Consider the following 17,866-nt stretch of genomic DNA (forward strand, 5'->3'; position numbering starts at 1 on the left):
ATGATAATTATAAAAAGACATGAAGGAGTTTGGGAGGCAGTGACATCAACCTGGCCTAACCAAGGATGGGTTTCTTAGAGGTGGTATCATTTCAGCCTGCTCTTCCACTTACTGCATACAAATCAGAGTTGTCACTGTTACCAATAAGAACCAAGCATTCATTTTCACAAGGTTCTTGAGTTTTATAGGACTCCTTCTTATACAAGAAACTGGTAAGAGTGGTTGCTTCTGGGTAGAGACACTGGAAGTCAGGAGGGTTAAGGATATAATGGCCTGGGGTGAAATTTCTTCCTTTTCACTATACATTTGTTCTTTTCTTAAAATTTTTGGGGGGGAGGGGAAGAAGGAGGGAGAGAGAGAAGGAGAGAGAGAATCTCAAGCAGACTCCAAGCCCAGCACAGAGCCTGACTCAGGGCTCAATCCCAGGACACTGAGATTATGACCTGAGCTGAAACCAAAAGCTGGCTGCTCAACTGACTGAGCCACCCAGGCACCCCTATGCTCTAGGTTTTAATCTTGGATCCTCTTCTAATAAATTGCAATTTATTCATTTACTCTATGGCAGAGATATTTGTGGTGGCAATGCCCTGGATTAAAAGACAAGCTTCCTTAGACTCCTTTGCAGTAGGTGTGGCCAGGTGATTAAATTCTATCTAGCCCATGAGAAGTATTATGTTATTTTCTGAAAGATTCCTTTTTCCTTCACTTTGCTTCCTTCCAGGAAGTGATTTTGAGGATAGAAGGCATGTGCTGAGGATGATGGAGGAGATAGGACACTTGGTCGCTGGTGGGATCCTGAAGCTTCCATCCAACACCTGGTTCCCTCCTGTGGATTTCTTTTATGTGATGAAATAAACCACTATGTGGTTAAGACACAGTTATTGGGAGTTTCTATTATATGCTGTTTACATAAGCTTTCTTTCCTTCTCCCCCACATATTATTTCTTCTTTGGGCTCACTTTTTCATTTGCTTACTTGTAATTCCTATACTTTCATATTCTGTAACTCACTCTCTGTTTTCTGGAAGTTTTCACTTTCCTGCTAACCACAACTTTTGCAATCCCCTCTGCCTTTTGCAGAGGGCTGCTACTAGGTAGTCTCCTCCATCTTTGACTGCTGTGGCTACTTTATAAGTCCCATCATGCTGGCCTCTACACAAAAGCTGCACATTCTGCAGTTCTGCTATTTTGCAGTTGGTTCCCACTAGGAATATTGGCTCCAAGAAGGCAGAGCTGTCCTGTCTATTCGCAGCTGTACTCCTTGAACTTTAGAGCAACACTTGACTTTTAGCAACTACTCTACAAATAATTCACTGAGTTTACTCAGCAAATATTTATTGAGCACCTTTCAAAGCACTAGGGATACCTCAGTGAACAAAACAGACAAAAATTTCTTCACTACGTTCTAGTGTGGGAGAAAGAAAAATAAACATTCAATCAATCAATGAAAAAAAAAAAAAAAGAAAAGCTAATCTAGTATTCTACCAGGGGAGAGGTGCTATGGAAAATCAGAGCAGGGCAAAGGGGATTGGGGAACTCATGGTAGAAAAGCTGGGCAGGAGGGAAAGGGGATCACAGTTTCAAATAAATAAAGGAGTAAGAGTTGGCCCTTGAAGAAGGCAATATTTGAGCAAAGACTTGACAGAAGTGAAGAAGGGAACCATTCCAATATCCAGGGAAGAGCATTCCAGGCAACTAGTACAATGAGGGAACAGCTAGTTCAAAGGCCCTATGGCTTCAAGAAATAGTGTGGAGGACACTGAGCCTAGAAGAAAGTGAGCAGGAGGGAGAGAGATTTGAGAAGAGATCAAAGAGATCTCAGACTTTGAAGGTCAATCTCAGTTTTTTGGCTGTTACTCTGGGTGACACAGGAAACCACTGCAGGGCTTGGAGCAGAAGAGGGACATGATGTAGTTTTAATTTTAGAACACTCTGGCTGCTGTGTTGAGAACAGATTATAAAGGAACAAGAATGGAAGTAAGGAGAACAGTAAGGAGACCTACAATAATTCAGATGACAGCTTGGGCCAAGATGTAGCAAGAGGTAAGGGGGAAATGATCAGATTCTAGATATATTTTGAAGGTAGAGGCAAAGGGATTTGTCAGTCAACTGGAAGTGGGGTATTAAAAAAAGAAAAGAAAATACTACTCCCTTGAATGATTCCAAGTTTTTTGGCTTGGTCAGCTGGAAGAAGAGTGTTGCCATTAACCAAAATTGGGAAAACTGCAAGTGGACGAGGCTTGAAGGGAGGATTTTAGTGTGGCTGTGTGAAGTGGGACAGGTCTATTAGACATTCCAGTAGAGGTGTTCCAGCAGACAGCTGGATATACACACCTGGAGTTCAGAGAAAAGTTCTGGGTTAGGAGTATAAACTTTGAGATCATCATGAATATATGAAGAATGAGCTCTGAACAATGATAAAACCTATTTTCCTTTCTGGAAGGAATCTTAATATTTTGCAGATAAAAGAATGACTTCCAAAGAGTGTGAACAAGACCATTAACCCAGAAAACAAGTCAAAACCTCTATGATGCTTCCCATTCTTTTTTTTTTTTTTTTTAAGATTTTGTTTATTTGAGAGAGAGGGAAAGAGAGCACAAGCAGAGGGAAGAGGCAGAGGGAGAGGGAGAAGCAGGCTTCCCACTGAACAGGGAGCCCAATGCGGTGCTCTATCCCAAGACCCTGGGACCATGACCTGAGCCGAAGGCAGACGCTTAATGACTGAGCCACCCAGGTGCCCCCCCATTCTTTCATTTTAAAGCAACGTGTCTCAAAACATGGTCTGCAGATCCCCTGAATCAGAATAAAACCAACTTTTGTAACAAACACTCTTAGTAATTCTCAGGCATACTCAAATCTGAAAACCACCCACTCTGTGTGTGTGTGTGTGTAACTCTGTGGCAGAGATTGTCATCTGGAAGTTTTCACTTTCAGACCTATAATGGCAACGAAGTGTGGGTTACACATGATGGACAGAACCTAAAGACAGTCACTAGGAATCCCTGATATCCAATTCATTTTATAATAGCCATAGGCTGACACATGTTGCATGGAATTTATCAATATTCAAGGAAATATATTTCTGGGTAATATTCTGAATCATTTCCTGCATCATCTCCAGAGCAACCTTGACCATTTGCCTTTAAGACAGACGTCTCTTGCTCTGAATTATAACAACTTTGGTTCAGATGAGCATGTTTCAGGAAAGATGCTGCTATTTCTCAGCCATATCTGATTTTCTGGTGTCAACATTTAGAAAACTATATTCTCATGAGTTTTTTTGGTTCTTTGTAATCTTTATTTTTTTCTTATACTAATTTTTTGCTTGCTGACAAAGTTTAAGAGCTCGTGAGACTATACTATAGTCTCCTAAACTGGAAAGTCCTTTCAAAGTGATTGGTTACTCAAAGAAACAAACACAGCCAACACTTGAAAGGCTTACCCAGGTACCCTTTCAAAGAAATGCTAATTCCAAGAGATTGTGCAAACACATTTAACAGGTTTCTTGAGTAATCATTTTCAGGCCCAGATTAACCTATAGTAGCTAAGTAGTATTTTCAAATTCCTGGGCCAGGAAAGTCATAAACCAAAGATCTCTTCAAATAGTTTGTCAGGATGTGTGGCAGCTATGGGCTTCACTCAGGTACATTTCCTGCCTGGCCCTTTTGGATACTAGAGTTATCATTCCTAACCTACATCAATTGTTCTCATAGGTTCAAGAACCTGGAACTACATTTTCAATCCACTCTATCAAAAAGAAAAGAAAAGAAAAAAAAAAAAAAAACACTTGACTCAGTATGCTATGGAGAATTTGATATTAGAGAAACTTTAGAAAGTACTTAAGCCACTTTTAAATTATAAAACCCAAATTTGTGATATCTCTAGGTTTTATTTTCTAAAATTCTGTGAAAATTTCTGACTTCAGTTCTGCTGGACAAATAGTTTACATGTTAAATTATAGCTGTCACTTTCATTTGTCTCAATTCTAAAATGACATTAAATTTTTATAATTTCATTGTATAAAACATTAATGTTTGATAGGTTGCATATAAATTCAGCAAGAGTATAGAAAGACTGGAAGTCCAGAATAGAAATTAGAGATCCTAAGGATGCACAATTGTGTGATATAAGAGTTCCAGGCTGCAGGCCCATGGTATCTCCCAAATGGGCTCAGACTTCACCTTTGTACCCAAAGTGAACAGGACCCAGGAAGGGAGAGGGCTAATGTTATAGAGTCAGAAAGTGCTGACTCTGATGACCCCCTGGCACCATGTTAAGCACCTGCTCTGGCCTGGGCTCGGGGGCTGGTGAGAGGAGAGCACAGTGGAGGCCCCAGGCCAAAGACAGTAGTAGAAGACAGGGTTCCCTGGGGAAATCACTCCTCTTCTCTGAACATAAACCAGAAGGGGCAGCAGCATCAAATACTGACTTTTCCTAATTAAACTTATGAGCTTATGACTCTTGGCAGGCAGTAAGTTTATAAGTTATATCATTTTTTTTATTTTCTACTGGTTACTACTAAACAGATCTGAAAGGACTTCATAAATATTAAGATATCCTTTCAAACTTTTATCCTCCACTTTATTTAGATGGTACCTCATTCAGATCTTGTTTCTTCCTGGAAGGCACTGGATCTTATTCCCAAAATATTGAGGTACATGACTTCCCTTCCTTCCACACATGGTAAGTAGGAAGCACATAGCCATGAAGAGCACTGGGACCAGTAAGGGGACATGAAAGGGAGGGAGCAAATACATGTACATTACAATATCTGGGAAGTACTGCCACACTTTTTATATGCCTTCCATAATGGCCTTTTGTCTTTTCCATTGGATTAACAATCCTTGCAATACAGGCATCTTGTTGTCTTTCTATGGCACTTGGTATTCTGTTGCATTGGACATTCACTAAGTATTTGTCAATTCACGACCGATGCAAACTAGAAAGTATAAAAAATAAAGATATCCTACTTATCATGTGTCCATTTTCAAGGCTGCAAATAGCATAAGATGCTGTCATGAATGTTTAATAGAAAAGCTGCAGTGTGCAGCTTACATACACTGCTAATCTGGGAGCTATAAACCGGGAGAAAAATATAATGTAACAAAATGTTCTCAACACTTACTTGCTTACAAGAAATTGAAAAATTACAATTTGGAAGGTATCGATAGTGTCTGCTAAATCGTCTGTTATTAAATATATTATCAAGGGAATAAATCCTTTTGCTGCCTATTGTAAGAAAACAGATTTAAACAAGATGTCAAAAGGAAGGAAAGAGAGGGGAAAGGGTATGTTGTAAAATATCCTTTGTTAAAATGGCAGTTGCCATTTCCCCTTTATTTTTATAGCTGTTAAATGATGATAGAGACAACAAAAACTAGTAGTCATTAAAAATTTCAAACTATATATATTTATACATACAATTATACAATATTGCCTTACTTAGCAATTCTTTTTACAACAGCTATATAAGATAATTTACAGAATTATCTCAAAGGAATCTCTAGCTACTCTAGTAAAAACTTAGAAAATAATTTAATTTCTCCACAGGACCATTTCCAGTAAGTCAATTATGACAAATTAGTTGACTGTGAACTCTAACCTAGTTAACAACATCCTGTGTTTACTGATGCAATGCTTCAAGCAATGGGGGCAAGATAGGTGGTTAAGACTCTCTCCCTCTCTGAGAGCCCATAAGAAGCAGAAACAAGAGCTGAGATGCAGCAACATCACCACCATCCTCAGACCGGAGGATGGTCCTGCCTCCTTGACCTCCCTACCCCATGCATATCCCCCTATTACACCTGCTCTGACAACTGCCATCACCCTCCATAGTCCACGCACGTATCATTTCTCTCTGGAACTAAGACAATGGTCTCCTACCTACCTGGACACTCTGCTTCCAGTCTCTTTCCCCTTCACTGCCACTTGAGTGAAATTTCCATCAATCTACAGGCTTAAATTCCTTCATTCCATCAACTCCCTAATGCCTATAGCTCCTGGAGAACAGAAACACTTTCTCACTCCCACATCCCCAGTGCTAGCATGGCTCCTGGCACACAGTAAGTTTTCAGAAAATGTTGGCTGAATAAATATAGAACAAAGTGTGACATGCAAACCCCTTTATAATCTGGCCCCATCTGACCTTCATAGCCTCACTTTCTGCTATCCCTTCAAATGTTTCAGCAGTTCAGGATTGCTCTGTTTTCCCATACACACGATGTATTTTCAAATTTCTGATCTCTAATGGAGCAACTCTCTGTTTAAAATATTTCTCACCCATTTCAGTTGTTACCCCCTAATTCATGTGGTGAAGTTCTGACTGATACACATTAAATGAATGAATGAGCTAACAACTCTCACGGAATACCTTGCCTCTATTCCTGCATCTCACTGGCAGGACTACTCTGTCAACACTGTTTCCCCATGGTCTTTCCTGTCAGGATGCATATTCCACCACTTAATAATATTAACTAAAACTAGCTATGTGAGCCTGAACAAGACTCAGTTTCCTTATTTGTTTTTAAAAATGTGGTTGGGAAACTGGTCAGAATGTTTCTACTCTCATTCTTTTTTCTCTCAGTTTTTGATAAAAGATCTGGAAATAAAAAACTATAACATGTGCTCAGTAAACAGAAGGATAAATCAGCACTTATAAAACACTTGGTGTATGAAGGAAGAGCAGAAAAAAGAGATGAGAAAGGTAGGTTTGGGGTGGATTATGAATATATCCAGGTATCATGCTTCACTCAATATCATTTAAACAAGAAAAATAAATAGCTAATGGGGGAAGAGGGGTGTGTGTGTGTGTGTGTGTGTGTGTGTGTGTGTGTGTGTGTGTGTGTGTGTGTGTGTGTTGGGTGGCTCACTGTTAAAGACAGAGGCAATCCTACCCTCATCTGATACTTAGTTCCCAAAGAAATTGAGCAGGGCAGCCAGTGGAGGACACATTTTGTTTGTAACTCCAGGAGGACCAAGCTACTGCAGAGGAAACCGGCTTCTCTGACCAACACTGGGACAATGCTAAGATTGCCTAAGGGAGAACCAGAGCTGGAGACCACTGAACCTCCCCAGCATTGAGAACCACACCGCTTAAAGAGACCCCAAATCCTGCTCCATATGGGATTCAACCCCCTCCCTCCACAGCTGATATGAGCAGGCAAAGAGTTTGTGGACCATACCTGAATAGGTGGCTCCTATTGAGGCAGATTTAATGGCAGAAGAAACCTAAGGAGAACTTTAATTAAAATGTAATGACAACTCTTCCACACTGTTTTCCAGAGTGACCGCACCAGTTTGCATTCCCACCAACAGTATAAAAGGGTTCCCCTTTCTCCTCATCCTATCACTTGTTGTTTCCTGTGTTGTTAATTTTAGCCCTTCTAAGTGGTGTGAGGCAATATCTCATTGTAGTTTTGATTTTTATTTCCCTGATGATAAGTGATATGGAGCATCTTTGCATGTGTCTGTTGGCCATCTGGACGTCTTCTTTGGAAAAAATGTCTGCCCATTTTTTAACAGGATTATTTGGTTTTGGGTATTGAGTTTTATAAGTTCTTTATGTATTTTAGATAGCAATCCTTTATCAGATATGTCATTTACAAATATCTTCTCCCATTCCATGGGTTGCCTTTTAGTTTTGGTGCTTGTTTCCTTCACTGTGTAGAAGCTTTTTATTTTGTTTTTTTTTCTTTTATATATATATTTTTAAAGATTTTATTTATTTATTTGAGAGAGAGAATGAGAGAGAGAGAGAGAGCACATGAGAGAGGGGAGGGTCAGAGGGAGAAGCAGACTCCCTGCCAAGCAGGGAACCCGATGCGGGACTCCAGGATCATGACCTGAGCCGAAGGCAGTCGCTTAACCAACTGAGCCACCCAGGCGCCCAGAAGCTTTTTATTTTGATGAAGACAAATAGATTTGTCTTGGGTAGATTTTTTTTTTCCAGATTACAATTCTTTATTCATTTTTTTTAAAGACTGGTTTTACGGGTAGATTTGTTTAAAGGAAATAAGTCTGGGCAAATTAAAAAAAAATAAACCTTACTTCTGAATTTAAAACCTACAAAAGAATCCAAAAAATACTACTGCTGAAATACAAAGTAGTCATCAGGATTAGTAAGCTAGAAGCTCTATAAGATCAAATGGAAAAGATACGTCAGAGAGAAAAATACAAATAAAAGGAAATCATTCATGAAAAGAAACATGGAGACAGTTTCAAGGAGCCTGATATGCAAATGAAAATAAAGGCATTGCAGAAGGAAGAAAAGGAATAGAAGACAAGCCACAATCAAATAAAAGGAAAAATGAAAAAAAAAAGTTTTCCTGAGCTGAAAAAAGACCTGACATTTCAAACAGCAGGGGCAACCAAGTGCCAGACAGGATTAATGGAAAATGACATACATTTAGGTACATTCTGGTGTCATTTCTGAACTCCAAAGAATAAAAAAATTCACATAAACTTCCAAAGAGAGATCACCTTACTTAAAAAGGAAAGAGAATCAGAATAGCTATCACATTCTTCACTGATAGTACTAAAGTCCAGGAGAAAAAAAAGAGAAAAGGAATACTGTTTAGAGACTTTTGAAAGAAGTGAATATAATCCAAGAATTCTATGCCTGGCCAGAATATCATTTATAGCAAAGTTGGAGAACCTTCTCATTGGTGGGTCTCCTCCCTCTGGAGCCTCCTTCAATTTGCCTATGCCTGAGTGAGTAATAAACCTTTGAATTACTTGCTGTCATGGCTCTGGTGTGATAATGTCTTGACATGAATACCTTTAAAGGAGGGAAGAGAGGGCCCAGCAATAGGCAGGGCTAAACCACAAGAGGTAGAAGAAGGGCATTTTCAAACATAAAAGAATTCAGAATTTATACCACATATGTAAATTTTTTGAGGAAATCATTCAAGACAGAATACCTCAATTGAAAGAAAATTAAAACTAAATAATAAATTCATTGTAGGGGTCTAAAGTATAAGAAACAATTGGGATCCATGAATCTAGCAAAATATATAATTATGTCAAAATGCATGGTGGCATTATGTTTATATAAGAAAAATAGCATACTTCTCAAGAGCAGGAATGGAAACCAAAAGATGAAGTGAATATCTTCAAAGTGTTAGGAGAAAGTAACTGTCTATTGAGAACTGCATCCTCAAATAAACAATCTTTTATTAACTAGGGTAAACTAAAGACATTTTCAGATAAATAAAAAATGCAAGAGTTTGCCATAAGGAAACTTAATGAAGGAATTTTATAAGGATGTACCTCAGGAAGAAAGAAAACAAACTCAAAAAAGTTTTAAGAGACAAAAAGAAAAAATGGCAAAGATATTGATAAACATACAAATTGATAAATTTAAACATATCACCTATAACTATAATGATATCTAATTTAAGAGTTTAAGAAAATATAACTAAAATACTGGCTAATAACAGTGAATAATCTGATAGAGGATGATCAAAGTTCAGTACCTTCTACTTTTCAGTCAGGAGTGTTAAGACATTGATTAACCTCACAACTCATTAAGTTAAATATAAATGGAAAAAATCAAATAAAACCTTGAAAAGGAAAACAGTGCCTAACTTCTAAGTAATTAGAAAAAAATGGAAGATTAAAAACAAATATGCTGGGGCGCCTGGGTGGCTCAGTCGTTAAGCGTCTGCCTTCAGCTCAGGTCATGATTCCAGGGTCCTGGGATCGAGTCCCGCAGCGGGCTCCCTGCTCAGTGGGAAGCCTGCTTCTCCCTCTCCCACCCCCGCTGCTTGTGTTCCCTCTCTCGCTGTGTCTCTCTCTCTGTCAAATAAATAAATAAAATGTTTTAAAAAAATAAAAAATAAAAACAAATACGCTATCATTCAAAATAGAGAGAAATAAAGGAGAAGAAGGCAAATTTTTAAAAGACAGAGATGCCCTTCAACAGACGAATGGATAAAGAAGATGTGGTCCATATATACGATGGAATATTACTCAGCCATCAGAAAAGATGAATACCCAACTTTTACATCAACATGGTTGGGACTGGATGATTACGCTAAGAGAAATAAGTCAAGCAGAGAAAGTCAATTATCATGCGGTTTCACTTATTTGTGGAACGTAAGGAATAGCGTGGAGGACATTAGGAGAAGGAAGGGAAAATGAAGGGGGGGAATCAGAGGGAGAGATGAACCACGAGAGACTATGGACTCTGGGAAACAAACTGAGGGTTCTAGAGGGGAGGGGGGTGGGTGGATGTGTTAGCCCGGTGATGGGTATTAAAGAGGGCACGTACTGCATGGAGCACTGGGTGTTATATGCAAACAATGAATCATGGAACACTACATCAAAAACTAATAATGTACTGTATAGTGACTAACATAACATAATAATATATATATATATATATAAAATAAAAGACAGATTAAAACAAACCCAAACATATATGCTAAATTCCACTGAAAGTTAATGGATTAAACTTCCCAGTTAAAAGATGGAGACTGTCAGATGGATTTTAAAATCCTAGCTATAAGCTCACCAGAAACATGCCTAAATCATAAAGATGTAGAAAAGGTGACTATAAAAGGAAGGAAAAAGTATTCCAGGAAAATACAGAGAACTAAATGAAATTCAAAGTATCATAAATCAAAATGTTGTAAGAAGCAGTAAAAGCATTACTTGAAGGGAAAGATACAGCTTTAAATATTTACATATTAAGAAATAAAGTGAAAACTAATGAACTTAAGCCTAACTGTAGAAGTTTAAAAAAAGAATAACAAAATAAAATCTAAGTTGAAGATTAATAAAAGTAGAAATTAACATGTTAAGATATAATGGAGAGTATCAATAAAGCTGAAAAATGGATCTTTGTGAAGACTTATAAAATAGAAAATCTCTAGTAAGATTGATCAAGAAAAAAGAGAATAGACAAAATAATATTAGGAGTGATATGATGGATATAACTTTAGATAAAGAGGAGATTTTTTTAAAGAGACTATTATAAAAATTTTATACCAATAAATTTGAGATGTTAGAATAGATAAATTTCTAGAAATACATATCCTACTATAACTATTTTGAGAAGTCAAATGGCTTCATCTTTTAAAATGGAATCAGAACCTTAAAATCTCTTCACCATGGTAATACCAAACCTAGATAATTTTATAGGTGAATTCTACCACACTTTCAAATAATCAGATGTTCCAATCTTATTCAAACTCTACCAGTGATCAGAAAAAGGAATACTCCCCAACTTAGCCAATGAAGTTACTATATAATACTGATATCTGAACAAGACAAAGGTAGTACAAAGAAGAAAAATTACAGGCCCACCTCACCCATAAATATAGATACAGAAATGTAAACAAAATGTTAGCAAACCAAAATTAGCAGTATAAAAAAGATAATACATCATGATCAGACTGGGTTTATCCCAGAATGCAAAATCTATGAAGTATATAAATATAATTTACTACATTAAATGATTAAAGGAGAAAAAACTATACGATAATTGTTGGGATTAGACTAAAAGGCTTCACATCCTGGTTTACCACTTACTAACTGAAAGACCTTGGGTAAGCCTCTCTACCCTGATGATCATCATTCTTCTCATCAATAAAATAAGGATACCATTAATATCTACCTCCTAGTCCTATTTTGAGAATTTATAAAGATAATCCATGTCTGATACATTATACCTGCTCCTGGTATACATGCCCTTTATTCCTCATGTTACCATCTACTAGAACACCCCTCTTCCTCCTCCCATCTATTCAAACCCTACCCAGGCTCAAAGGCCAACCCCAGTTCCTCTTCTTTCATAAAGTCTTTACCATTATTCCCCTTAGCTTTAATTTATCTCCCTCTTCTACACATTACAGTAGTTCTTAAACTTCTGAAGGAGGGGTAGAGAGTCACAGATGCCTTAGAGAATCTAATGGGGAAAAAAAGATCTATTCACAAAAATGCACATGCATATGCATACACATTTGCATAAAACATCAGGGGATTCCTGTCCCTCTGAAGCTCACCCATGGAACCCCAATTAAGAACTTCTGTCTTCAAGTGTATGTTTCACCATCACCCACTCTTTCTACCTGAGACCATCTTAACAAAAGCACAGGTTGCTGCATGGAGCTAGAAGCAGCACAGAGAGAAGCTAATGAAGCTCAATTCATAGATAAGGAAAAAGACACACAAAGAGGTGACGTGACATATCAAAGCCATGCACAAGTATAGAGAGTAACAGAGATGGAGCCAGAACCTGTCTCCTGACTATCTCTCTAGGTTTCTTTGCAAAAGTGTGTTTGAATAATTTATCTCCAACTTACAGAACTCTAAAATTGAGAAATAATGTTAGCCCATTTTTCAGATGGGGTGATGATCCCTTGGGAAATTTGTTCCCAGGTAATCAGGCTAGAAATTACTAAGACTTACTTAATCTCAGAATGATAGTTACTAAACATACCAGCAACATTATTATATTTTATTCTACTTTACCTTCCTTGTATTGAAATTCTCTCACTAGCTTTATCTGAAGCAGCACCAAACCGGGGAACACAACACTGCCCCAATTTTATTATGTGAGGGAGTTAACTTGGAAGCTTTTTAAAAACATTTCTACAACTGTAACCAATCAAAGAACATCATCAGTTCTAGATCTTGGGCCCAGATAGAAACAAATAAAGTCAATCCACAATCTTTCATTCTCATAAATATATCTTCTGTCTTCTTCCCTATGAGACATTTTTCCAGAACAGCTAACAAATAGTAAAATGGGTTATGCCCTGCTCATTCTCTACCCTACCTTCCAATTCTCAAAGAAGTTTAATGGTAAGGGGAAAAAACTGAAAGAAAAAAAGAAAGAAAAGCTTTATGAGTAATTTACAGAACACAATAATCAACCTCCACATTATTAAAAACTGATTAACACTTGTGTAGTCAGTCTCCCTATGCACGCAAGAAACTGTTTCACTATGTGGAGTCATACGACCAACCTAGGAAATCAGATAATGACTCAGGAAGAGGGGGAGGTTTGTAAAATGGGATATATTGGAAATTATAGGAAATACAATATTGGAGTGCCTGAAGAGCACAGGTTTTTAACAAATGTATCTTAGAGATGAATGGCAAAGGCCACCTAGTCAAAACCTTTCATTTTCCAGGTGAGTAAACTGAACCCTGAAATCTAAAATGCCTCACCTCTAAAATCCATAGGCTTTCCAGAGAAGGAAAACTGGAGCCCACAATAAGAAGTCAGCTTGCCCAGCTGAAAATTCATACTACCTTGGATAATGAGGTAAGTACCATAAATACTGGAAAATGCCAGGAACGTTATTTAAACATTCTAAATAATAAGTCTTTCTTAGGCCTTGGGGGAAAGCACACACACCACAAGCAACTGGATCTTCAGCATTACCAAGTGGCTCACAGGAACCTAGATGAGGCTGCAGTGCACTTCTGGATGCTGTCAGGGACAGTGTTACACCTATTTGCCACAAAAGAGGTTTTCTCCTTTGCTTTCTTTAGCAAGGAAAACACCTAGAAAAAGTGTAGGCTACAGCATTTCCCCTATATATGGTCATATTTTTAGTGTTTCTATCCATTGTTTTTATTTTTCATTGGTGTATTCTAAAAAATAATGGGCTTAACAATGTTTAGAAATAATTCTGGATTAAGAGGGACCAAGAAGGGGCACCCGGGTGGCTCAGTCAGTTAAGCGTCTGGGATCCAGCCCTGCCTCGAGCCCCACGTCAGGCTCCCTGCTCCACAGGGACCCTGCTTCTCCCTCTCCCTCTGCCTGCCACTCCCCCTGCTTGTGCTCCCTCTCTCCCACTCTCTTTCAAATAAATAAATAAAATCTTAAAAAAAAAAGGAGGGACCAAGAATTAATGTTTATTTGGCATAACAATAACTTCATTATGTACTCTTGATATTGCTTATGTGGGAAATTTAGCAGAAAAAATTTATTGGCAGATTAATATATGTTCACATATGGCCTATGATTGCAAAGACAAATTGAAATCTGCATGGCAATGAAGTTGCTCTCCTTAGGGGAAAGGAATTCAGGACTCAATTGCCTAATCTGGTGTAAATCTACTCTAAAGTTTTCAAAAACTGTTCAGACTCCATTAAGAAAAACACAAAAAGATCTCTTGCTCATTGCAATTTTACTTTCATAAGTTAAAGTATAATAAAAAAGATTTTTTAGATAAATGGATCTAAATTCTGTTGTTGGGTTCTTTGAGTGCAAATATACCTAAAGTTCTGGAACTTCAGTTTTCCTTTTTAAATCAATCTTTCATTCTTATATTGAACTTCTTATACAGGAAAAGTCTAAAGCCAAACACCAATCTCATTCCCTTGGGATTTAGTGAAGAAGTCTTATGAAGGGGGGTACCTGGGTGGCTCAGTCATTAAGCGTCTGCCTTCAATTTAGGTCATGATCCCAGGGTCCTGGGATCGACCCCGCATTAGGCCCCCTGCTCAGTGGGAGGCCTGCTTCTCCCTCTCCCACTCCCCCTGTTTGTGTTCCCTCTCTTCCTGTCTCTCTCTCTCTGTCAAATAAATAAATAAAATATTTTAAAAAAGAAAGAAGTCTTATGAAGGAAAACCATCAGCCAGTGGTGCTTACATACCTTACAGGTAGTGATAAGATTTTGGGAAATGCAGTTTTCTTGGCAAACTGCATTTGCCAATTTTTGAAAAACAGAAACTGTTGTGTATTTTTACAGATAGCAAATCAACTTAAGTCAATTCTAAAATGCTACCATCATTTTTACTATCCTCAAATCCAAAGTTCCCTCTAGACAAATGTACAATGTTTGGTAGTTATTCTATCTGCTTTTATACTAACTATACAAAATTTTAATGCTATATCTTCTATGTTCATTTGTAAAACAAAACAATAGATTTTTATATAGGTTTCTGGCTAAAACTGAAGCAAATGAATACACAGATTTTTGTCTATGATTAAGAAATTTTCAAAAATTAGATTTTCCCTTCAAGTATTTCCAAATTAAAATTATAAATCAGTAAAAATGAACCATGTGGAAATAATGTGAGCATTTGAAGGGCTCTTTTCTGCTATTTTATCAAATTACTGGCACATTGAACTTCCTAGACAAAAATACTCAAAATAACTATGTTCACAGCAGGATTAAAGATTGAATCATCCCTAACAATTTCCGCTACCAAAAAGGGGCAACTGAGAAACATTTAGATTAATGCGCCATCAAAAAAATGAAAAAAAAAATGCTTACAAAAATGTTTTGCTGGACAAAGTAGTTATGTTTTGAGGGAACATAAAGGTATCACTTTCATGCCTTTAACCTTCTAGGCCCTTGACTGCAGAGAAAAAAAATCTCCCTATAAGTTTACTTTTGTTATTGAAATACTTTTCAATAGGTGCTACAAAAATATAATTGTTGATTGTTCTGTCCTGTGCCTCATTTTTGCCTTTCTTAAGGAATGTTCTTAGCTACCTCTAGGAAGGTAGCTAAGATAGACAAATAGGAATGGGGAAGAAATATTTAAAAAACAAGCATAATGAGAACTATCATGCCATGGAGTAAAGAGCTATTTGGGGCCAGATCATGACCATCCAAGACCAAGAATAATCATTATTTTGTTAGGTAGAGAAGGGAGTTTATGAGAAGAGTGATTTTGCCAGATCAGTAGAAGACAAATCCTCTGGACTGACCTGAAGAGAGAATGAAGGGAAGGAACTGTAAGGATGCTCCTAGAATAGCTCCCTGGGTATCAGTCAGGTCCTGGCTGGAAACAGGTAGCAGTCAAACTGGGTAATTTAACAAAGATCAACAAAAGGAATATTACAAAGATGTAAGCATGGTTTAAGGAAACTCACAAAGAGTAGTGACACAACAGCAAGAGCCATACCAACCTCTAGGCCTGCAGGAACCAGGGAAGCAATTAGAGGAGCTAAGAGAGTATGTGTGGCTAAATGGAAAGATCTGCCTGATTGGAGCTACGGCCTTTTAGAGGAACCAGCCAACCCATGACAATCTGCAGAGGGCTAGGGGCATACATGCCCTCACCTTAAACTCTTTACACCCTCTGATCTTCTGTCATTGCTTCCTGCTAACCACAACCAGCTGGAAGCCAGGGGCAAATAGCAGAGTAGAGAGAGGATCTGGAGAAGTAGATGGAAGAGACCCAGTCTAGGGATAAGGTAGTGACAGTGGGAATGAAAAGGATACAATACAAGAACACATTTAACAGAAATTTTAGACTGACTGGATTTGGAGTTTAGAAAAGTCAAGGATGACATCATAGTCTCAGGCCAGAGTAACTAGACTAGAATGATGATAACATCAACTGAGACTGTTTTTACTAACCATTGCATTCCCAAAGTCCAGCATAGTACCTTGAGCATGAAAGACCTTCCATAAACTTTTATTGGGGAAAAAAAAAATGTGGATGAATGGATAACGGAAGAAGCAAATTTTCAGGAAGATTATGTGTAAAAGTCTTAGTCTTAGGCATACTTACTTTAGAGTATTGTGGAAGAGCCCACCAAGTGGTTGGAGATTTCAGTCTGGAGCTCTGAAAAGGAAAGGAATAAAGATGTACCTCTGAGACCCATCTGCACAAAAGTGGCAGCTGACAGAATGAGAGTGGATGAAATGGCATAGAAAGCGGGTATAAAGAGAAAAGCAGAGTCTGATGACCAAATATGGGATCTGTCTGCATTATGGGACAAAAGAAGATAGGGAAAACAGCAAAGAGAAAAAACAAAGGGAAAAAAACAAAACAAAAGATGTACAACCATTTGCTGTACTGTTAAAATATATTCACATATATTTGTACATCTTTTGTAGGCTTTCTTTTTCTTGACACTGCAAAATCTTGCCTAACATAAAGATGATACAAATGCAAGCTGGAGACCACCACTCACCTACTTGCCTAAGATTTTTTTTAAGCCACAAATCCCAATTTTACTAATCTTGTTCACCCTGAATCTAACAGCCAACATTAATCCTTTTTTAAATTTAGAAAAGTCTATTTAACAGGTTTATTCATTCAATTATGTATTGAATACCTATTATAAATCCAGAATTATCACTGGCAAAGTGAAAGTAAAAATCAGTCTCCCAGCATAAGGAAATTAAAGTGAGAATTCACTGATTACTGTTTAACACCTTTTGACACTTGCTTTTTCTCTAACTCTGAAAATTGAAAGAGAAGCTAAAACCTACAAACGTGTCCTTCCTATCAAAAGCCCAAACATGCCATGTTGTAAATTTTTCTTAACCCTTCTTTCTTCCCTACTGTTCCACACAGTCTCAATAATCTTCGTGTCTAATGTCTGGAATATGGCAATCATTCAAATGTTTGTTGAATGAATGAATGGGAAGCTAAGCCAAGCCCAGCACAGCCGTATCAATGTCTCTAACACTCTCCTATGGCAAATCACAAAACCTTTTTTAAGGGTCAAGGCTAGGTTTAAGGCCATTATCTAAGATGGCCTTTGACCTAGCCTTGACCTCACAATATGAGTGGTATTAAAGACTTTGTGCTGAGTATTAAGACAAGGGCAGAAAAAAACCCGCAAATCCTAAAATGTTTTTTGTTTGTTTATAGCAGCTCTATTCATAACTGCAGCCTAAAATGCTTTTAGAAAAGAGGAAAAAAGATTATAGCATACTGTCCGATGCATAAAATGTGCTCACTAAACGTTTGATGAGTGACTGAACAAAGGGAAGCTGAGGAAAGATAGTGAGCTCCAGAAACCAAACTCCGGCGGGGGGGGGGGGGGGGGATGAGGGGGGTGGGGAGGCAGGTACAGTAGATGGGACTGTGCCTAATGACCTCTCCAGCTGAAACTCAACTAAATCTATTTCCTAAGGGCTATTATATCCATTTCCATGGGT

General features: G+C 37.8%; 1 protein-coding gene across 1 annotated transcript in view; it reads right to left on the reverse strand.

Moving 5' to 3' along the window:
* Positions 1-17,866, reverse strand: part of CRH (corticotropin releasing hormone) — a 184,623-nt gene that overhangs the window by 165,420 nt on the left and 1,337 nt on the right. The window contains exon 2 of the mRNA XM_027575150.1: positions 16,485-16,538. The gene's annotated coding sequence lies outside the window, so the exon portion shown is untranslated. The remainder of the gene's footprint in view (positions 1-16,484; positions 16,539-17,866) is intronic.

The sequence above is a fragment of the Zalophus californianus genome, chromosome 4 (assembly GCF_009762305.2).
Source record: "Zalophus californianus isolate mZalCal1 chromosome 4, mZalCal1.pri.v2, whole genome shotgun sequence".
Lineage (NCBI taxonomy): Eukaryota > Metazoa > Chordata > Mammalia > Carnivora > Otariidae > Zalophus > Zalophus californianus.